Below are 22,646 nucleotides of genomic sequence, written 5' to 3' on the forward strand. Positions count from 1 at the left end.
GGGTGTCTAGCTGTCAGCTCGAGCTGAAAATGGCTAAAACAAAGCGCTGAATCTTTCTCCCACAATTCTCCCCACACCTGCCTACGGTGACCAGATGTCCTGATTTTATAGGGACAGTCCCAATATTCAGGGGTTTTTCTTATATAGGCGCTTATTACCCCCTTCCCCCGTTTTGATTTTTTATATTTGTTATCTGGTCACCTTACTCCTGCCTTTCACAGCCACTGTGGACACTGCCACCATTCTGCCTGTCACTCAGGCCCATAGCCTGGGTGTCATCTTCGATTCAGATTTTTTTCTAGATCCTCACATCCAAGTTTGTAGATTCTTTCTGCATAACATCTCTAAGATACGGCTGTTCCTATCCACACACACAGCTAAAACTCTCATCCAGTCTCTCATCATCTCGCATCTCAATTACTGCCACTTTCTTTTCTCTGGCCTTCACAAATGCAATCTTGCCCTGTTGATATCTATTCAGAATGCAAAGCTCATTTCCTACCCTGTCTCTTTTACCATGTCACCCCCCTCTTTGTATCCCTTCACGGGTTCCCTCGTCTCTGTTACATCAGACACAAGCTGCTTGACTTCACTTTCAGGCCCTTTACGGCATATCCCTGCCCTACCTATCATTTCTTACTCAGTGTCAATCAGGCTCCTATCATGCCAACCTCCATTTGTTAAATTTTAAACAAGCACCTTTGGGTGCTGTCCCACGTTGCCCTCATGCCTGGGAGGCGCTCCCTGTAACCATCTGCAAATCTAATTCGTTATCCTCCTCCAAAAGCGTCCTTAAAACTCTATTTTGCCGTGAGTCCTACAAAAGACCTGACAACAGTTAGGCTACTGGTGTTCTGAGGCCAGTGTCAATCATGCTGACCAATGTTGTCTCAATGTTTCCTTGTAGTTATTTCCCCCCTTGCATTGGGGGGGAGGCAGAGCCAATGCTTTGTCCATTCTCCTCCCTTCGCCTGCTTGCTCAGGAGTGAAGATAAAGAGGAGCACAGGAGCTGCTCACTCCTATGTGCCTGGACCCAAGATCCGATAGCCCACACAGAGTTCTGATGCTCCATTATGCCCCTGTAAGGACACATAGTCCAGACTCTGCCTTCATTTATCCTGTGTATCCCCACTGAAATCGATAGGGTTGCCCAGTGTATGAACAAGAAGACAATTTGGCTTCTGTCTTGGCCCTATGTTCTGCAACTGCTGAATTTCTGAATCCGTGCTCTGCTGCTGAGAAGACTTGGGAGCACGCTCATTTAGTGGTTTGGCGCCCACTCATTCTGGCCATGCCCCAGAGTCGGCAGAGGACTGCCAGAGCAGCATGAAGCCGGAGGAATGTAAACCAGAACCAGGGCCTGTGCATCCGGCAGCACAGTGCTGACTCAGAGGTAAAAGTGACACCTACCAAATTATCAACACCATGTGTGCTGCAGCATTTTCTTGGAGGTCTCCCATCCAGAAACTGCCTAGATTCAAGCGTTTACTTTCAGTTCTGACAGAATCACAGTTCCAGGTGGCATGGTAACAGGCTGAAAACAATATTGGCTAAAAACAGAAAAAGGGTTTAAGCTATGTAGTTAATGGTTTATATGTGAGTAGCTAGAATCCAGCATTATCCCCCAGCCTCTGGGGCTGAAAAGACAGGTCACACAGTTAAAAAATAAAAGACTTTACATTCTTTCTCTCCCACCCTTGTTCCCTGAGAGGATGGGATTACCATCCTCACCCTGATGATGTTGCAATGACGGCACATGTCATGCTAGGCTGGGTTGTAATAAAAAACAAATCAAGCCAAGCAGCCAGAAACTGTAGCAACTGAGCCGTCTCTTTATAAAGAGCAGCAGCAGTGTGAGTTCCAGTATGGGCTGGCTCCAGTATACAGGCTGGGAGCACGCTCAGCAACAGCCTTGTATTGTTGTGTACTGGTGAGCGGTATCTCTGTATTGGCCTCCCTCTTGCTACTGATGCCCTTTGCCCCCACCTTGTAGTAAGAGTGTTGCAGCAATAAAAAGGAAGAAACACACCAAGACACACACACCATCTCTCTGCTTTTCCACCTCCGATGCAAAAACAGAACTAATCCGTCTCCCAAGGGGCTCCCTATAACATTCCAAACCTCTTAACAGCTTCCCACAGATGCCATGTTTTTAAAGCAACCTACCAAAGAAAAATGTCTTCCTTCTCCCCGCAAATGCGGTGTTTCCGCCTAATATTGGTTCCCTGAGGCCCACAACAGGCAAGATTCAGTTCTGTACCAGGGATGAGTTTAAGGTCCAGTGATTCCCTGCAGAGCTAGAAATGGGAGCTTTGTGCCATTTGAAAGAAGAGTTTGCCCTTTTCCCAGTGGGACAGCAGCATTTGCTTCTAACTTTGCAAGGTTCAGGTTTGATTTTAAAGTAATTCCGTTTTAGGCACAGAAAAGCTATTTTAGGTCATTTTCAGAGGTCTTTATGGCTTCCTCTGAGCCCTGCACAGCTAGACTCAGGGGGCTAGACTCTAATTTCATAGATTCTGGTATATGAATTTTATCTCATCAGGTCCACTTCTGGGAACCTCCCTTGGCTGCAGGAAGCTCCACATCCCCGCCCTGCTTTCTGCCCTCATCACTCCCCAGCTGCAGGAGTAGGAGTCGCTGTACAGGGAGCAGGCACAGAACTCCTTGCAGCCAGGGGAGATTCCCAGAGTTGGGTCTGACCTGGCCCCAGCAGCAGCCCCTGCAGGAGAAGAGGCAATTGCCCATCAAGTCGGGCCTTTGATATTTTTATGATTTGCAAATTCCGTTGCACACAGGATTCTTTTGGTGTGTCCTGAAGGGGAAAATTAACCTAATTGTAGATTCACACACCTGCCCCACTTCTGATAGTCTCTTCAAGTGCCAACCTGGATACACTTGTGTGGTACATATACCAGAAATTCCAGTTCTTAATCTGTAGATGATGACTTTCCAGATTGTTTTCTAACAACCACAGTAACAAATGAAATAACATCTACCACATAAAGCAGTGGGCCAAAGGATTCGCACCAACAGATAGTAAACAAGACATGACAGTATGTGAAGCTCCTAGACTGCTGTTTAATATATAATGAACTTGTATGCAGAAGGATGTGGTTGTGTTTCTTTATTAGCTTTTGAGAGAGGGTGATACTTTATTACTATTATTGTGATTTTTATTCTTTATTCTATCTGGCATCTTTCATACAAACTCTGAGCCAAAATGCTTTGTTAGTATGCTGTTAGATAATGGAATTACAACGTTTAATATAATATCAAAGGAAGGGAGAAATGAAGGTGTGTAGATGAGGGAGAAATATTTGGGATTTGAGATAAAATGAACAGCTGAGGAGGTAGAAAGATACAAGGGAGCTGCAGAGATGAGAACTGGTGCAGAGACAGCAAGAAGGAATAAGACAGTGAACAAAAGGAGAGAAATAATGACGAGGTTCCTGTAGCCGTTCCATGGAGGCTTTTGAGCACAAAGACCATTTTGAACTGGATACTGAAGTGAATGAGGAGTCAGGGGAGCTGTTTGAGAATGGGAGTGATAGCGTTGCACTTCTTTGTGCCCGTGAGAAGGGGACCAGCAGCATTCTCTACCTGCTAGAGTCTGGAGAGTGGGGATGCCCTAGAGAACAGAGTTGTAGATCATCAAGGCAAGAGATGGAGGCATGACTGGGGATTACTGCTGAGCTGCTGGGCAGCCACTGGCATACATGGGCAATGGTACAGAGACAGTGACAGGCCTGTAGGGATGGGCCAAATGAATATGAAGTTTGCCAAACAGCATTAGTATCTGCCATTTTTTGGTGAGCCTGGTATGTCCAGGATCACTGGAAACGTATTAGGCTGTCAGGTTTCAGAGCCAGCCTTAAATAATCCTAGTCCACCCTTGCATTGTGTACAGGCCGAGCCTTAGGATTTGGAGAGGTGGTGGAACAAATGAGAAGGGCTGAGATTTTCAAAGCTGCCACTGCGCAAGGGATGTAGCTTCACATCTTCCATTACAATTGATGACTAAATCCCCTGCACTGCTTTGAAAAATCTCCTCCAGAATTCACATGTATCAGGCTCATTTTATCCACAAAGTGCTCGTGTGTGCTGGTAAGTGTGGATTTGGAGTTCCATCAAAGGAAGGAAGGAAAGCCCAACTGCTGCTTCAGTCCAAGCCTGGGGACTGGTTTATAGACGTTTTCTGTCTCTTCACAAAGAAGAGGGCTAGAAACTTGCTTTAAAATAAAGAAAAGGCAGCTGGTATTCTTCATGACATTCCCACCATAGTTCACACACATCAGGAGAGCCTGGGGCTGTGTGCTTTGCTGGGCCCAAAGGCTGGGTTGTGCAGAAATGCACGCCAGAGTGATAATGGGATTAGGGTTTAAAGGCAGGTGCTAGAGAGAAAAAACAGCGAGAGTCCTGTAGCAACTCTCGTTGTTTTTGCTGTATACAGACTAACAGGGCTAACCCTCTGGAACTTTTCACCATGCTAAACTATTCCAGCCATTCAGGGTACATCTACACTGCAATGTAAGCCCTGGGTTAGTGAGACTCCAGTCAGCAGACCCTGGATTTCAGAACCCAGGGTTTGAGCATCTACACTGATTGCCAATTTTAGGTGAAGAATGTTTTAATCTGGGCCCAAATCTGGGGCTCTGGCATCCACACTGCAGAATGCAGACACAAATCCATCCAACTGTATCTCAGACTTCCTAGAGCCCTCCTGAAATGTGACTGCTCTCGCCCTTTGTTCGTGGTGCAGTATGGGAAAACTTGACTGTCCATGCCGCACATTACAGGAAATTTGAGCCACCTGCTGACACATCCTGCTACGCTGAGCTGTCATTTTGGTCTTCCCACTCCCAGCAACAAGGAGGAGTCGCCATTTCAGGAACTTCTCTTGCTTGGGCCTTTCCTCCTGCTTCAGGAGGCGGGCAGAGCTTCCATGAGATGCTGGTGGGCAGTTTGGTAGCGTTTCCTGACCCACCGAAGACACTTGACAGAGTTAATGACAGATCAGGAGGAGGAAGAGGACACAGACGTGGCAGACTTGGACTGGCTGATGCTGCTTATGACACTCAGAATAGCCACCGATGCCCCTCCATAGACCAGTGCTTCTGGAGCAGGGCAACAAGCATAGACTGGTGGGATCACATAGCCATTTAGACCTGGGATGACCAGCAGTGGGTCCAGAACTTTCACGTGAAGAAAATTACATTTCTGGAGCTTTGTGAGCAGCTTGCCCAGACTTTGCAGTGTAAAGAGTCAGACGTGAGGCTGGCCATGTCAGTCCAGAAGCAAATTGCTCTAACCATCTGGAAGATGGCTACCCTAAGCTGCTACAGATCTGTTGCCAACCAGTTTAGTATTGGGAGGTCGACTGTGTGTAAAGTGGTGGTAGAGGTTTCTGAGCACGTGTGTGGTTTACTCCAAGATGGCAGGTATAAAAGATATTCCTGAGGTAAATGCTGGCTTTAAGAGAATGGGGTTTCCAAAATGCACCAGGGCTATTGATGGGACCCATGTGGCCATAATTTGCCCTCCTCAAGGAACACATGAGTACATACACCACAAAAAGGTTCTACTATAATATTGTTATGCAAGCCCTCATGGACCAGAGAGGCAAATTTGTGAACATCCACATTGGCTGCACTGGAAAAGTTCATGATGCCAGGGTTTTTCAGTGATTGAGTTTATATTTATGGACAGGCTGGGACACTATTCCCATCACATGACATTGTCATATATGAAGTTCCATCTCCACTGTTATTCTGGGGGATGCTGCATACCCCCTTTTGCCTAGGTTATGAAATCGTATCCTGATCTCAGATGCCCTGGCAAAAGAAGGTTTAATTACGCTCTTAGCAGGTGTAGCATGCTGGCTGAATGTGCATTTGGCAGATTGTAGATACCACCAGCAGGATTTCAGACCCATTTAGATGCCAATGTCATCAATACTGTCTGCGTTACTGAGGCTTGCTGTGCTCTTCTCAATCGTTGTGAAGCCAAAGGTGAGTCAGTTGCCCTTGAATGGACCTATGACTGGTGGGCCCACTGAACCTGTACACTGAGCCAAAAAGTGCAATTACCACAGCTGGCACTGGTTGTACCCAGGCAACAGAAATCAGGGATGCTTTGTGCTCCCACGTTAGGGACTTGCATGGGCCAACTGAAGAGAGAGAATAGTACCTCTGTGAATGTGCTTGTGGGGGCGGAGGGTTGATTGCCATTCATTGTACTTTTGAATGACATAGCTGCTTATGTAATGCGGTGGAGTGGGAAAACCAGTATGGACTGATGTAACTAGCTGACGTATGGATTGATGTATGTAGCTGTACTGAGACATGGGTTTTGTCCCAGTTGTCCCTGCTCATAAATTTGCCTTTATTATTTGAAATACACATTATATGAGGAGTTGCAGCGATGGCAATAAAACTTCTGTATGAAATAAAAACCTTTATTTTTACACATTTTGTGGAAAAGTACAATATTAAATCACTGCCTGGCAGGCCAGCTGCAATTAGCCCACCACTACACCAGCAACACCAAAAGCTTTAAAAGCAACCAAGAGCAAAGTGCATAAACATGTGCAAACAGTGAAATGATGTGCAAGTCACCCTACATACACATTATTGTGTTCCCCTGACCCCTGTTCTCCTTTCCCTTCCTTCTACTTCTGCCATGCACGTGGCATTGTGGCAGGGGGTTGGAGATGTTCATGGGGGAGGGTTTTAGCATTCAGGACTGCAGGGGGCACATCTGCCCTGTCCAACCACTCACAGGGCCCGATTGCATTGGCCACCCAGCTATGGAGTTGTCCAGGCTGTTCTGGAAATGTAGGCCATGGTACCATGGAGGGGGACACAGGCTGTGGACCCTGCACTTTTGTGGCTATTAGAGACAGCAGCCGCTCAAATGATTTTCTCCGTTGCGCTTTTTTGTCCTCCCTTCACCACCTTTCCTGTTCCAGGAGCTGTGAAGCAAGTGCCTGCTCCCACACCACGACCCTGTCTTCTAGCTGCACAGCCAGACTGAGCCTTTCTGCTGGCCTCTCAGTGTGTCTTTCCTCTTGGAATAGGACGAGACACAGAGGGTTACCTTCTCAAATAGCCCAGTGCAGGAACCCAGAAACCCAGAAAAAACCATTGTGGAATTTCAAGGACAGAAAATGGTACATATTGAAGTTGGAGGGCTGCTTCACACCACAGAAGCTTAATAGACACAGATGGGTTAATCTCAGTGAAATAAGTGCTGAGAAAATGGGAAGTTAAAAACCACACCTTTTTAAAAAAAAAAAACAACTGAGTTTGGGGGGCGGTTGATGGCCACACCGTGATACATAAATCTTCTCTATCATTTCAGGCATTGCACGTTTTGGAGGACATAACACTTTTCATGGTGCCTGATTGTCAAAGAGAGACATTATTCCACGTAGCTGGTGGGAAACCAGGGATGTATGCCACCAAAGTATTCAAACATATAGTGACTCCACCGCTACAAGTGGAGAGGGCTATGACCTACCAAGGTAGCCCTGAAAAATAGGTCCTTCTCTGACATCTGACTACCTATCTGAAGTTCCTGCTACAGAAAAAGTTTGTAGCTATCAGCACCTGGAATTGGATCAGAATTCATGAGGGAATTAACAGAGTGCTGTGTTCAGTTCTGGCCCAAGCTACGGTTTGACCGGGCAACAGCCTGGGGTGCCTGATTGTATGGGGTACCAAAATGACTGATGCTGGCGGGCAGAGCTGCCGCAAGATACAGCAGTGTGAAATTGACACCTTCCTAAAACTGCCGCCGAAACTGAAGGAGCCGCACGTCTTTTCAGCGGAGGGTAAGCCACAGGGAGAATTCCTCGGGCGGGATATCGAAATGTGAAACTGCCACCCCTGTAAACAGCTGCCACGGAAATTGAAGGAGCTGCCAGATTTTTCCTGGAGGGCAATACACAATTGACATGGAAATTCACATTGAAATTGACACCCCTGAAAAGTTGAAGTTAAAATTCTGTGGGTGCACACCCTAATGGAAATTCCCTGGGTGCACACCCTAGGCAATTATAATATCTGCCCGGGGTGCAAGAATGGCTCGGGCCAGCCCTGGCTGTGTTAGCTTCCACTAGGTTTAGTACTTCCCCATGGCTTCCAGTATAGGACTGTTAGAACTGCATGCAAAAACACAGAACTCCACAGCCATCTGCCTTTCTTCCCCACTGGCAAATTTCTAGACTGAATTCAAAACCCCCAGTCATATTTGGGACTAATGATTTCATCACCCCTGGAATGAATTGACTACCTTTAACAGAAATGGACTTCATTTGAAAATGTACTACATTTGAACCTCTTCCCCCACCTCATACAGTTCAGTCTTTTCAAGTGTCTTGTTACATTGCTGGGTTTGTACACAGAGAAGGTAATATAAGGTTCTGATTTTAACAAACCGGAATGTACTAGCAGAAATGTGCACATTCCCAGTAAAAACCCACTCTTACATGCTTGTTTCATTGTTTGTGTTTCCTGGTCGCCATTTTGAATTTGATGTGGTGTGCAGACGGAAGCAGGGTTAGGGTTTGAACCTGAGTCAGAGCCTGGGCTTACATTACAATGTGGACATACCTTCAGTGTCTGGACCTGGACTCAGTCATATACCTACATGGCTCCTGCTGTTTTGCAGTTATCATTCAGATGTTCTGGGTGCTGGTTGTAACTGTAGTGGCTTTGAGTGGTTCCTCCCTATCAGCTTTGGAGGAAAGCCACTCTGCCTCACTTTGCCACCTAGCAGCTGAGAGCCAATTGACAGGGGATTAGTGTGTTAAGTGGCAATAAAGAATCTAGGACTCTGGCCCTTTAGGGCAGGGCAAGGCAATCAGCAGTCTTCAATCCAGCTTTCGCGTTGGGGCAGACAGAGTCAGGTTCACGCCCTCTGGGCAGGTCAGAACAATAGCAGTTTGTAGCCCAGCTTTCTGGCCGGGGCAGACAGCAAACAGTCGTAGGCCGTCTGGCCTAAGGTGGATAGGCTGTCATCCCAGGGGTGGGGTTGGCAGCATGGGATAGGGGGACCTGGGTCCACCCTACTCCACTGGGTCCCAGCCAAGTCCCTAAAAGTGGTAGGGTCCCAAACCAAAAGAGGGTTACTGGCGGGGAGAGGGGTTTCAAGGCTATTGTATGGGGGTCGTGGTATTGCCACGCTTACTTCTGTGCCGCTGCTGATGGAGGTGCTGCCTTCAGAGCTGGGCAGCCAGAGAGCAGCGGGCAGTGCAGACGTGAGGGTCTCCTGGCATGGGGGGTTTTCACTTTTTGGGGGTAGACAGAGCCAGCCTTATGGGTGGGTGACTACTCAGAGCCCCATGGCTGGAGGGTGCTGTGGTCCCCCCCACTCATGCCAAGGTCCCTTTAACCCCCAAGCACTATGCTTGCAGCTGGGGAGGGGTAGGGCTAGGGACAAGGGCACTGGAATCTTTGCAGAAGTGGAGGGGCCACCAGTGCTGGAACCAGGGGCGGACTGGGGGCCATGCCCCCCACTTTTTAACATGGGCATAGTTTGGGCGACAGGAGGCAGCATTGCCCCCCCAAACTGCAAGCTTCAGGAAGGTGCAGAGCAGCGTTGGCAGGGACTGCACTTTGTGGCCGGGGGAGCTGATCAACGCTGCCTCCTGCCCCCCCCCCCCAATTATGCCCATGTTTAAAAGTGGGGGGTATGGCCCCCTGACCTCCAGCACATTTGGCTGGGGGCACCCCAGCCGGGGGCCTCTGTGCTGGGCTCCACCTGCTAGTCCGGGCCAGGCAGGGAAGGGATGGTACTTCTCTGTCTCCTGCAGGGGCTAGGACATTGCTTGGTGGCAGGTGCCCAAAATAAAGAGCAGACATGGAACGGTTTTGGTTTACCAGGCACACCTAACACTCTTATGTTCCTTGTTGACCTGTAGCTACAGCTTGTTAGTGCTTTTGTTTCAGCAACAGTAACTTGGTACCTCCCCACCCAACCTCACCCCCTTTTTAAAAAATATTTTGTGTAGTAACAAGCTTGGGATAAGACTTTGGCTTTTACTTCTAGATAACAAATGAGGGGTGAAGGAAGAGAGGAGTCTGAATATACAAGCTGGCATATTCTTCCCCTTGCCTATCAGGCATGGAGTGTATGCTGTTGGCTAGAGCAAGGGACTGGGTATCAGGGCTCCTAGATTCTTTTACTGACTTCTGCTGTCTTTGAGCAAATAGTGAGGAGCCCGTTAAGCTGTGTTACACTCGGTCTGAATGTCTTCAGCAGAAATGTCTCCAGCATGGCCAGGAATTCCAAAAGTACAGCTGTTTTCTCTTTAAAAGATACATTCCAAAGATGAGTTGGATGTTGGAGGGTCAGGAAAAATAGTTGTTCCAGTCAGGAAGTGTCTCTCTAACTCTGTTTTCTGACTGTCTCCTGACAGGTAAAGATTTAGCAGAGCTCCGAGATAGCCTGACAGGATGCCCTCCTTTTCATACACTAGCTGAATGGTCAGAATCATTGACCTCTGAGGAAAGAAGTAGAAATGTAGGACAATATTTTCAAAAGTTTTCACTGATTTTGAGAGCCTCATTTTTTGGGTGCCCAGCTTGAAACACTTCAGGTCTGATTTTCAGCGATGCTGAGCATCCACAGCTCTCATTAACTTCACTTTAGAGGTAGAAGCATGCAGAACCTCTGAAAATAAGGTCCACTGTGTGTCAAGTTGGTCATCCAAAATTAGCAGATTGAAAATGTTGACCAAAATGACCACATGACTGGTCTCAGCTAATCATGGGGATAAGTGGGGGAACATGATAACTGTGTTCAAGTACATAAAAGGTTGTTACAAGAAGGAGGGATAAAAATTGTTCTCTTTAAGCTCTGAGGATAGGAAAAGAAGCAATGGGCTTAAATTGCAGCAAGGGCGGTTTAGGTTGGACATTAGGAAAAACTTCCTGTCAGGGTAGATAAGCACTGGAATAAATTGCCTAGGAACGTTGTTGAATCTCTGTCATTGGAGATTTTAAAGAAAAGGTAAAACAAAAACCTGTCTGGGGTGGTTTAGATAATACTTAGTCCTGCCTTGTGTGCAGGGGACTGGACTAGAAGACCTCTCGAGGTCCCTTCCAGTCCTACACGTCTATGATTTTTATCATGTAAATAACAATCAAGGATATTCTCAGTTCTTCTTGGATATTTAAGGATATTCTTAGGAATCTAAAATATTTATAGACATTCCTGGCTTTGTAGGGATGGACCAGGGAGCGTCAGCCTCCATTAAAACTAGAAGCAGATTCATAGAGTTTAAGGCCAGAAGATATCATTAGGTCATGTAGTCTGATTTCCTATATATCACAGACCATTAATTTCACCCAGTTACTCCTGAACTGAGCCCAATAACTTGTGTTTGACTAGAACATAACTTTCAAAAAGGTAGCCAGTCTTGATTCAAAGACATCAAGGAATGGGGAATCCACCTCTTCTTGGTAATTTATTCCAACAGATAATCACCCTCACTGTTAAAAATTGTGCAGAATTTCTAACTGGAATGTGTCTGGTTTCATCTTCCAGCCATTCATTCTTGTTACACAGTTCTCCTCTAGATCAGTGTTTCTCAATTAAATTTGGCCACGGAACCCTTTTGAACTCAATAAATAATTGTGGAACCCCCCAAACTCTTAACAGTATTTTTACATATGAGGCCAAATAAAATGTCAAAATAAGCAATTAAATGACACTTACACTCGATACCCTCCGCCGAAAAATCCGGTACATCTTCCCTTTTTCGGTGGTGCAGAGAACAGCTGATCGGCGGCATGGAGAACAGCTGCTCTCGGCGGTGGAGAACAGCTGCTCGCGGAATCCTAACAGTGTTCCTGCGGAACCCCAATTGAGAAACACTGCTCTAGATTAAAGAGCCCTTTAGTTCCTGGTATTTTCTCCCTGTGAAAGTACTTCTACACTGTAATCAAATGCCCTTTCTATCTTCTTTTTGATAAACTACACAGATTGAGCTCTTTAAGTCTCTCTCTGTAAGGCATTTTCTCCAGTCCTTGAATCATTCTTGTGGGTCTCCTCTGCCTCCTCTCCAATTCTTCAATATCGCTCTTAAAATGGGGACACCAGACCTTTTCAGAATCACCACTTTCCAGGATACAGTGTCCCCCCCGCATCCTGTAGGTATGGCCTGCACTCCTTGTTCCATTACATTTGGCTGTATTGAAACAAGTTTTATGTGAATGGGGCCAGCTAACCAAGCAAACCAGATCACTCTCCATGACTGCCCTGTCCTCATTATTGTTTACCACTCTGCCAGTCCTTGTGACATCCACAACTTTTATCAGCAGTGATTGTACATTTACTTCCACAACATTGCTGAACATGTTGAATACTGTTGGGCCTAGCACCAATCCTTGCAGAACCCCACTAATTTAATTAGTAATTTAGCCATAAACTTAAACAAGGCAGATGCCTTCATAAAACTAAATGTCTGAATTGTAAAATTAAGACCATGGGCCCCATGAAGTCCTTAAAGAGCCCATGGCAGTTTCAGCACCAATGCTCTGGTGTAGTGACAACATTCAATTCGGCATAGTGACAGTCTTACACAAGTCCTCCTTATAGCTTTAATTGAATAACTTATTATTTACTTTCTGTTCTAAACTATTATTTAATGTTGCTGTATGCTGTTAAACAGTAGTAGTGTTCTACTCCAGAAGTAATTGAAGCAATCCCTCTGTCTATCTTTTCCTAGCTATCTAAGTGCAGATTATAGAGAAAGGATAGCTAAGGTTCCATTACAAAGCCTATATTTAGTCCAGCTGTAACTCTGAATGGCAAAATAAATTTGACCTGAAATTACCATACTTATTCTGAAGGCTGAGGGGGCATTTCCTGCAAAATTCAAAGGAAACTGAGAAACTGTTTTTGAGTTATAGGTCATTAAAAATGTTACCCTAATATGAAATTTTGACCTATGTTTATTTCTTTGTCTCTTTCTAGTTAAAAAATGTCTTGTTACTTACTACCCATTCAAATTTTCCACATCTTAAATGTTGAAAACTCTTGCAGTCATTCTATTTGCAGAAAATATGTTGCAGATAAATACAATTATCCATAAATTTCTTTTGTAGATAGTTTGAGGCCCAGTGCTGACTGTGCTGTACCAGACTCCTAGCCAGATCTGTTGGTTCCCCTCTTTCAAAAGCATTAAAATTCACACTTAATGAACAAAAGCCATTGCAAAAGCATTTCCAAAACAGACCTCTGTCCCTTTAAAAACCATGCTTGCCCTTCATGGCTCACCTCAAGAGCTGTAATTTTGCTGAAGCAAAATGCTATCATGTCTAAAATGAAAGAGTGAGAAAAAACAGAGGGAAATCCAGATGTGGCCCAAATGGAAATAGCAAAAACGACATGGAAACAGAGAAGAAAAGAGGGCGAGGGAAGTGAGCAAAAGAGGGAGGGAGAAAGGATAACTCAGACGTGGGCAGAATGTAAATAGAACAAAGGCAGGGAAATAGTGAAGACAGACAGTTGAGAGAGAGAGCAACTAACCCAGACAGGAAGAGAATGGAATACAGCACAGAGATGGGGCCCAGGTAAGAATTAACTGGAGGATGGCAATGAAGATTACACCGCTGAAGCATGATGTAGCCCAGGGATCCTCAATGTGTAGCTATAATGCTGCTCGTGGCCCTTTCGGGGACCACACGTGGCTCCTGTGGCATTTGCTGGCTAAGAGCTTTGAAAGAAAGAGAAAAAGGAGACTCTTTCCTCCAAATCCCATCTTAGCAAACTTGAATGATGGGGGGAGAGATTGTGGCAAATGGAGTCACAGAGCCTGACAACAGCCGTGCTGTGATGCTTCTGCATTCCACTGTGATGTTTGCATCACAGCATTCCACTAGTGTGGATTGATACTGTGGCCACATCCCAGTGCGATCCGAATGTAAAATCAGGACATCGCTCTACAGTGACTTTATGACTTTATGACTCAATAGCTCAGCTCAGCAAGTCTGAGGACTACTCATGTGAGCAATGATTCAATATTACTGCTTACATGGGTGAGGCTTTTTTAAAACACCATATAAGGGGCAAATAAGTAAAAGATTGAGAAAGTGGATGAAGGAAATCAGAGAAAAAGAAACAGAACTAGACAGGGAACAAGCACATAAAGAAATATATGATGGGCTAAAGTAATCCCAGATGTAATTTCACTGACTTTAGTGGATGTCCACCTGGGATGAATGTGGCCCAGAGAATGAGGGCTGTGAAATGAGGAGAGAACACTAGATTACCAAACATTACACTCTACAGCAGGATGGTGCCATGCCTGGCTGGTGATGGATTTTTGCTATGATTCTGAGAATCTTTTCATCTTGATCTAGAGAGGGTTGTGGAAATGCTTCACCTAAGAAAAGAAACAATATGCAAAGCTACCAATCAGATGTCCAGTGTGTTAATAAAATGATATTATCCAGCACAGCGGCACCATACATGCACCTGGGTGCTGCAGAATTCCAAAGTATCCCACACGTAGGGAAATATTCTCAACTTGCTTGAAGTGGGCTTTGGAAAACAGAGACATAAAACTCCCTGTAAAGCTTCCAGTGAGAGTTGCATTATAACCCACTTTCCTTCTGACCATTTTGGTGTTGGCAGAACCATGGTCTAATGCCATGGAGGTGTGGGACTAGAGGAGAAAGTTAACGGACTGTACACCATTTTATATCAGTGTACATGCTCCTTTTACAATCTAGTTCCAGCTGAACCCCAACATTAAGTCTAATTTGACATACATAGAAGTAGAGAAGGACCTAACCAAAATTCCAGCTCCCAACATCCCTGAATTAGAAAGCTGACCACATCTAAATTTCATGATGTGGACTAATATGTCATGGGCGTCAGCCAACGGGAAGTGCTGAAAGCATGGCTGCCAAAATGTATAGAGAGGAAAATATAAGAGGAGATTTTAATGGAAAGAGTCATTTAGCATCAGGGAGGATTTCCTCACAGCACCTGTTTGTTATCAGGTATATGTTACAAATGCTCTGTTTGCTCTTCTGGGATGGAACTCCAATCAAAGCAAAATCTTTGTTCAGTATCTCTCCTTTTAAAAGCGGTGGTGTCAAATGCTGATCAGAAATGTTCTTTCTTTTGGTCTAAAAAAAAATCTTCACACATTCTGTGCCTTTGTAGTGTCACAAACATTATTTCTGCAGAAGATTTAATCTTTATCACTCCCACCTGCTTCTTGTGAACCTGAATCTCTTTTGGGTTTTGTTTTTAGCTCTGTGCAGCTTCTGTTTTCCTCTCATTAAATCAAATTATCAGGCTGATTATTTAGAAAGAAAAGGCCATGCAAAACTGAGGGGGGCAAATTCTCTCCTCAGTAATGGCCTCTAGCAGGATGTCCGGTTATAGTACCCTGCAGAGAGAGGCAGAGCTCTTCTGCTGACTGGCAGGCACTGGGACCTCGCATAAACACACAAAGCTGTTCTACTGACTCACACTGGCCACCATCCAAGATGGGTCCTATTGGCTTCAGCCTAGTTGATAAAAATATTTGAGCCTCCCTTTGAAGAAGAGAGAACCAGAGGCAGGGACAGAAGAGCCTCCAATCCTGAAACAGTCATGTTCATGGGCAAGCTCTTGCGAAATGTCTATTTGTTCTTCAAGTTAGAAATAAAGGAAACCCCAGGTGAGAAGTAAATCAGGATTTTAGCCACTGTATGTAATACCTGTATATTAAGAGCAGGATGGGAATGCCACCTACTTTAACACCAATGGCATGAAGAGAAGAATTTGGCCCAAAATCCATTCATGAGTATGAGGCCTTCAGATTCTACTTTAATGAGGGCCAAAAAATTAGATGTCTCTATCAGCAGAGGCTCTCTATCAATAAGGTGACCATGATTTTCAAAATTTTATAAAAGGCCCACTTTTGTGGCAACTTGTGACATGGCCACAAAACATTAACGCACACAAAAGTACCAACTTTTAAAACACGTGTTGATATGGCTGCTGCTGGGTTCTGACTCAGCAATTAATTCCAGTAATTCTACGTTCTGAATGAGTTCATCATGCAATGCTGAAGAAGTGTTAACATCTACCTTGAGTAAAAGAGTAGCTCTGATAGTGACTACACTCATTTAACTTTTCACCCCAAATTCTGCTCATCAGACTGAACTCTCATTCCACTTGGCCGATTGTTATCTCTGATAAACACAGAGCAAGCTTTACTTAGGGTACATCTACATTGACGGCGGCAAAGTCGCTGCCGTCAGATTGACCTATCTGGATTGACTGAGCCGTCAGTGAAGACCCGCTCAATCGATCCAGAAGTCGACGCAGTAAAACCACCCCCTCAAGTGGCGCAGTGCAGTGAAGATGCCGCGCAGAAGGGAAGTACAGCAGTCGATGGGAGTTACGCAAGCTACTCTGAATAGCTTGTGTAACTCCCATTGACTGCCGCCGAATCGCCAGGTCAGTGTAGACCAGGCCTCAGTATAGCAATGTGTCTTGAACAAACATTTTGCATTAAAAAAAGGTTTGACTGATTAAATGAAAAAAAAAAAAAAAAAAAACAGGAAATGTGAGATGTCCTGAAAGAAATTCCTGAGGCACCAGGACATTATGTGAAAAATGAGGACTGTCCCAGTAAAACCAGGATGTATGGTCTCTTCACATGTCAGTGTCATAGATATCTGTTCAAGATTGTCACTATAGCTTTCATAGGAAGTGAAATCTGCTAGTGGTTTTCACATGGGTGTGGAAAATAGAACTGTAAGGCTCTGTGCGTTATCTTCCCATCAATTCACTATTTTTAGACCAGTCATTTGACCTTTCTTGCCTCAATTTACCTATACACTTGTAAGCAGGTAGAATAAATAATAAATAATAATAATAATCTCTTTCTACCTCATTGGGATCCTTTGAGACTTAATTAGTGAATATAAAGTTCTGTGAAATCCTCAGAAGAAGTATTATATGGGATAGATCCAAACCCCACAGAAGTCAGTGTTAGTGTGTCCATTGATTTCAGTGAGCTTTGGTCCTATAAGAATAATTGTTTTGTTTTCACGTAGTTTTAATTTGCACTTCTTCAGTTATTTCCTCCTTTATTCTTTTTCACTAGACATTTTTCAATTTCTATCATATGTGATGCCTCTCTGGTTAGACTCCACATGCACCTGCCTTGTTAATCCATGTATCACCTTCCTCACAGTAATAATCTGTCAGTGGCAGCTAACACTACTGTAAGGGAACTTCTATCACTGAAGAATCTCCCAGGGTCCCAGGTGCCAGCTGTGGTAGCTTCCTCAGAGTGCTAGCAGTGTGTGATCCTCACAGTAATGTCTGGCCATTGTTAGAGCATTAGCAATGCTGCCACAGACAAGTGGGGTTTAAGGAGCATGTTTCCTTACATCCACACCTTGTCAAATGTAGCAAGAACTCTGGCAATGTGGTAATTGTAACAGTGCCCCTGTTAATACCAGCTAGGATCTCAGCAGTCAACGCTTCACTGGGAGAAAAGAGAATTGAAGATAAATATTGCCTCCCAAAAGAAGGTCACACACACAAGTTCCGAAAAAAAAAAAATTCTGACAGCATAGCACTTAGAAGATGTCAGGGGAGGCACACTCCTTTATCCAGTGTATCCAGTGGGCTGGGAGCCAGGAGTCTTGGATTTTGTTGCCAGACTTATTGTGTCCTCAGTTAATCTTGCTGTGACTGACTTTACCCCTGACACACCATCTGCCTCAAAGGGACATCGTGAGAATTAATGTTTGTGAAGTGATTTAAAATCAGCATATTAAAGGCAACCTGAAAATGCAAAGCAGCAGCCTGGGAACTGGCTATGAAGAGGCCAGGTAGCTTGGGAACAGTCACAAACCTGGGGTAGCTGTGAGATTCCAACCCACGCTCCCAAAGCCACAGGCCCTTGTGGTGGGGCCAGAAGACTGTTATAAACCATCCTTCTTTGGTGATGAACATCTCAGTAGGGTAGTAGGAGCCATTCGATTGTGCGCCTTGAGCATGGAGGTAGATTGTAATTCTCCCCCCTCCTAGGACACATCTACTTTTGCCCAGCTGTCTCATTTCCATCCAAAGAGCAGTCCTCCGGAAGTTTGCTTCCTGCACTTGGTACTTGCACTTCTGGCCAGCCATTCAACCTCTTGCCAATTGGAAGGACTTCTTCTCCTTTTCTGGGGGCTATCAGTGGGATCCCACTGCTTCCACCAGTTTACTGGGGTAGTGGCAGGTTCCCCATGGTCATGGGCAAGTGCTGTAGGCGCTCCAAGTGTTAGGTTTTCCCAGCTCTAGCCCTTGAGAACGCTAGTGACTTTGGTAACAGAGGATTTCTGTACAAGGGCTGCTGGAATAGGATGTAGATATCCTAGGCCAGGGGTGGCCAACCCGCGGCTCTCAAGCCGCATGTGGCTCTTTGCTCATAAAATGCGGCTCTTATGCGGAAGATAGAGGGAGTTCCCATCCCTGGTGGCACGGGTGGCAGCTGCCCAGCTCAGCGCTGTGCCCAGCTGAGCCCAGCCGCCGCCGCACTGCTGCTGCAGCCCCAGTCGCTGCCATGGCCTCCAGGGCCCCGCGCAGCTTCCTCTTCGAGTACGACACCCCATGCATCGTGCTGATCTGGAGCCGCAAAGTGGGGCTGGTGAACCGGGCGGTGCAGCTGGCCATCCTGGCCTACGTGACCGGGTGAGCGCAGGCAGGACTGGCGCAGGCAGCGACTGAACAGCCCCTCCCCGGGCACCACTGGGGCAGGGGAACCTGGCACTCCATGGTGCGATCAGTCCGTCTCCCCTCCCCCCCTCCCCCCCCACAGGGACTTTAACTTTCATCTGTGAGGCCACCGCTGGGGAAACGGGAAATTCCCACTCCCCTCCCCCATCCCAGCTGTGTTTTGCAAAGGGGATTCCAGGGGAGAGCGTCCCCCCACCCCCAGCCTGATGGGGTGCGTCTGACCTAGGTAGGAGGAGTAGGAGGGTTGTGTACTGTCCTGGCTCTCCCTGCCCAGGGGGTCAAGCGATGGCTGGAGGCACTAAGGGTGTGGGACAGGCGAAGCTGATACATCCTTGTGTAGTAGCCACGTTTCTATGTTCGTGTCTTCCACCCTTTGTATGGGGGGCTGCCTGGGGCCTGGCCTCTGTTTGTTTGTGCAGCTCCTGGGCAGGGTCTGTGGGGCGTGTGGTAATAGTAGTAGTACCCCGGGGCTGCCCCCAGAATACTCGCATTCAATGCTTTGGGTGCCAGGATGCTTCTGGAGCAAGGAAAGTTGAAAGCAAGGATTGCTAAAAGTCCCACTGAGTCAAAAATTGCAACATACAAGGTAATAAACAAACATTTTGATTGTTTTTCTTATTGTAAATTATTGTTTCAATGTATGTGCGTCCAGTATGTATGTGTGTGTTTATACTGTACTGTATATATATACACACACACATAAATGGTAAATGTGGCTCTTTGCGGTATCTATAGCTATTTTTTGGCTCTTAGTCTCTGACTGGTTGGCCACCCCTGTCCTAGGCACCACTGCTTTAAGTTACAACACAAAAGAGATGGTATTCCACGGCCCTAACCCAGCCCCTTGGTGCAGTCCTGTGCAGCAGTACCAAACTGGGGCTCCTCACTCCAGCCTTCCCCTTTCCTGGAGACAAGCAGCGCTTAATTTGTGCCAGGGCTTGCCAGGGCTGAGCCCCAGCACCTCTAGATTTGGCAGTTCAAAGCCCCAGCACCTATGGGCTTGCTGCATCAGTTATGAATGAAAAAAATTGCTTGAGCCCCGGCACCTCTTTCATTACAAATGAAGCACTGGAGGCAAACACACACTGGCCTGCACATCCTCCAGCCAGAGTCCAGTCTCCTGGACCAGCACCTATGGTCTCATTCAGGCCTCTCCACATAACTGCCCCAATCTGCAGACCTCTCCTGGCTGGCCACCAGCTGCAGCTATCACTAGTCCCCTTGCCAGCAACTAGCTGCTTCCCATCTTGGTTCTCAGCTCTTCCAAGGCTCATCCCAGCTCTCAGCTCGTCCCGGTTCCCAGGCTCCCCTTCTATCCACCGCCAGCTCCCAGGCTGCTGCGTCCAGCCCACTGCTCTAGTTTCCATACAGCCTCTGCTCCCTTCTTTTCAAGATCAGATGTCACCTCCTCTTGGAGCCCTCTGAGGGCTGGATGTTGAACTGGGTATTAACACAGTGTCCTGTAATGAGCCAGTGGGTATTATATTAGTACAAAGAACCACAACTTTGTGTGTGTTAGGTTGTTCTGTACATAACATATCTAATCCAAAACCACAAAAGCAAAGAAATAAGACACCTCTACTCCTCCTCCCAGCCACACACCCACCACCAAAATCACTGCCATACGCCACAGACAACACGTCACAACCTTAATTCTGCCCCACGTAGGGATGCCAGCCTGCCAGCACCCCCTTCTCCAAACCTACAACAAGCTATCTCCCAGCCTTCACCCCTAGCTATGTTCTGCACGTTTCTGGAACATCTCACACTCTCTCATATTTGGGGAAGAGAGTGCTGGGATTCTGGGATTCCTACTGGGGTGGAGTTAAGGTTGTGATGTGTGTTTTCTATGGTGTCTGGTGATTGTTCCGGTGGTAAGGTATTGTGTCTCTGGGAGGAGGAGGAGGAGAAGGTGTGTACTGTTAGATGCCTTCACTTTTCATTTCCTTGCTTATGTGGTTTTACGTTAGGTATGTTATGTACATAGCCACTTTCACTGACACACAAGTCAAGTGTGTTTGTGAATTAATTTCCCAGAGCTTTTCAAGTTAACTGAGCAATGGCTACTTTCACACAGTGCCCAGATGAGTTGAGGGCTCTACTCCAGAATTGAATGACCACTGCGACAGATCTCCTGGTCCAAGATGAACCAAAAGCTGCTGCTTTGTAGAAGGTGCTGGTCATCATAAACTGTGGGCTCACGGCCATGTAAACCAACAGTTTTCATACAGAATCCCATTTTTTCTTTTTTAATTAATAAAATATTACATAGCCCAGAGACCTTACTGAACTCTATGTACAATTTTTTTAATTTACTTTTTACAGGTTGTAGTTTTTAAGCTAGAGGGGCCTGAAAAATCACGAGACTCAGAAAGCAAACTCTTTTGTGGACCAATTTTTTATTTATTAGAACTTTGAAACTAATTAACCAATTTTCTTGAAACTCCTCAGAAATTTCATGTTTTCCTCAGAGGTTATGTACAGAAAATTTGGGGCAGATGCACTGGCTTTTTCTACAAAATCAAAGTGCTTGAATTTCTTCTTTAAGTGAACACAACTTTAACTACGGCATAACAACAGTGTTGCCATAATGACTCAATGAACCTTTCAATGGTTATTGCTTGTCATCTAATATTTGTCAGTGTTACTGTGCTACAATGTACTGTAACTCACCTAAAGACTCCTGCTACTCACTACATGTTACTTCAGATTTTTTGCCTCCATTTTTTGCAACATCTCCACTCCCTAGCACCTGATGAGAAGAAAAAACTTAGCTACTGTCTTTTGCAAAGAGGCAGAAGAAGACGTCAAGAAGAGCCATATCATGCCCAGATACTGATTCTCAAATTGTACTGGCTGGAAGGATTCAAATAAGGAAATGATCAATATGCTCCTATTCAGGGGACCCAACCTTGGTCCCTGGCACTGAGATAAGCAAAGACTGGGGTCGCAGCAGAGGCAGCACACTCTGCTCCCAGGAAAAGATGTACCTTACATCACTTGCTAGCAAAAACTTCTGCTGGCTTGAGCACCAGAGGGAGACCGGTTCAACTGTTCTCTGCCAGAGAGACGTTAGCCACAGTAAGGGGCCCCTGATGAAGCAGAGGTGTTCAGGCATGGAGTGCCCTCTCCTTGGGAAGTGGTGAGGGAAGAGGGGTTAGCAGGGCATGATATGGTTTTCACTTTTTTTTTTTTTTATTGTGGGTCCATTTCCCCTTCAGGATCAGCGATATTATTCCAAGATCACCCATGATTGGGAAAACCAGGCTTTCCACAAGGGTTGTGTTGATACTGCATTATTGGATGTGGCCCAGTCAGAGAATCCACTGCTCCTCTGAGTGTTCAGTAAATAGCAGTTATTCCTATCCATTGTCACACAGTGGTTACAGTCAATTTGATTCAGTCCCATTCCATTTAAAATTGTGAGCCTGATCTTCAGCTGGTTTAAACTGGCATAGATCCAGTGAAATCAATGTAGCTACTCCATTTACACCAGCTGAGGATCTGACCAAACGTATTTAAGGACCTACCTAAGATGTTTATGTGATGAGAAATGCTACGTTTATCATCAGTTGATATCTCACAGAAACATTCATGTATGTAATCTGTTATCCTTCGCAAAACTTTTCAGGGGAGGCTGCCTTGTTCCTCCCTCCATGGTAGGATATTTTGCTGCAATCAAGGGAGCCTGCATCATGGCGGAACACTGCTGGTACCTTGCTGTGTCCAGCAAATCTGTGTTTTAAGCATAGACTTCCCCCCAGACACACACTCTCTGCAGTTCCTCTCTGTAAGGGCTTAAAATACCAGCAGGGCTTCCTCCCCACCCACCACGCTGTCCTCAGATCCCCTCTGTAAGGGCACAGTGAGCAGACCCTTCTGGGACGTCAGGAATGGAACG

General features: G+C 45.8%; 1 protein-coding gene across 1 annotated transcript in view; it reads right to left on the reverse strand.

Moving 5' to 3' along the window:
• Positions 1-22,646, reverse strand: part of LOC137159685 (transmembrane protein 151B-like) — a 32,165-nt gene that overhangs the window by 1,781 nt on the left and 7,738 nt on the right. The window lies entirely within an intron of this gene.

Source organism: Emydura macquarii, unplaced genomic scaffold (assembly GCF_026122565.2).
Source record: "Emydura macquarii macquarii isolate MOO-44397 ecotype Brisbane River unplaced genomic scaffold, CSIRO-AGI_Emac_v2 contig_1876, whole genome shotgun sequence".
Taxonomy (NCBI): domain Eukaryota; kingdom Metazoa; phylum Chordata; order Testudines; family Chelidae; genus Emydura; species Emydura macquarii.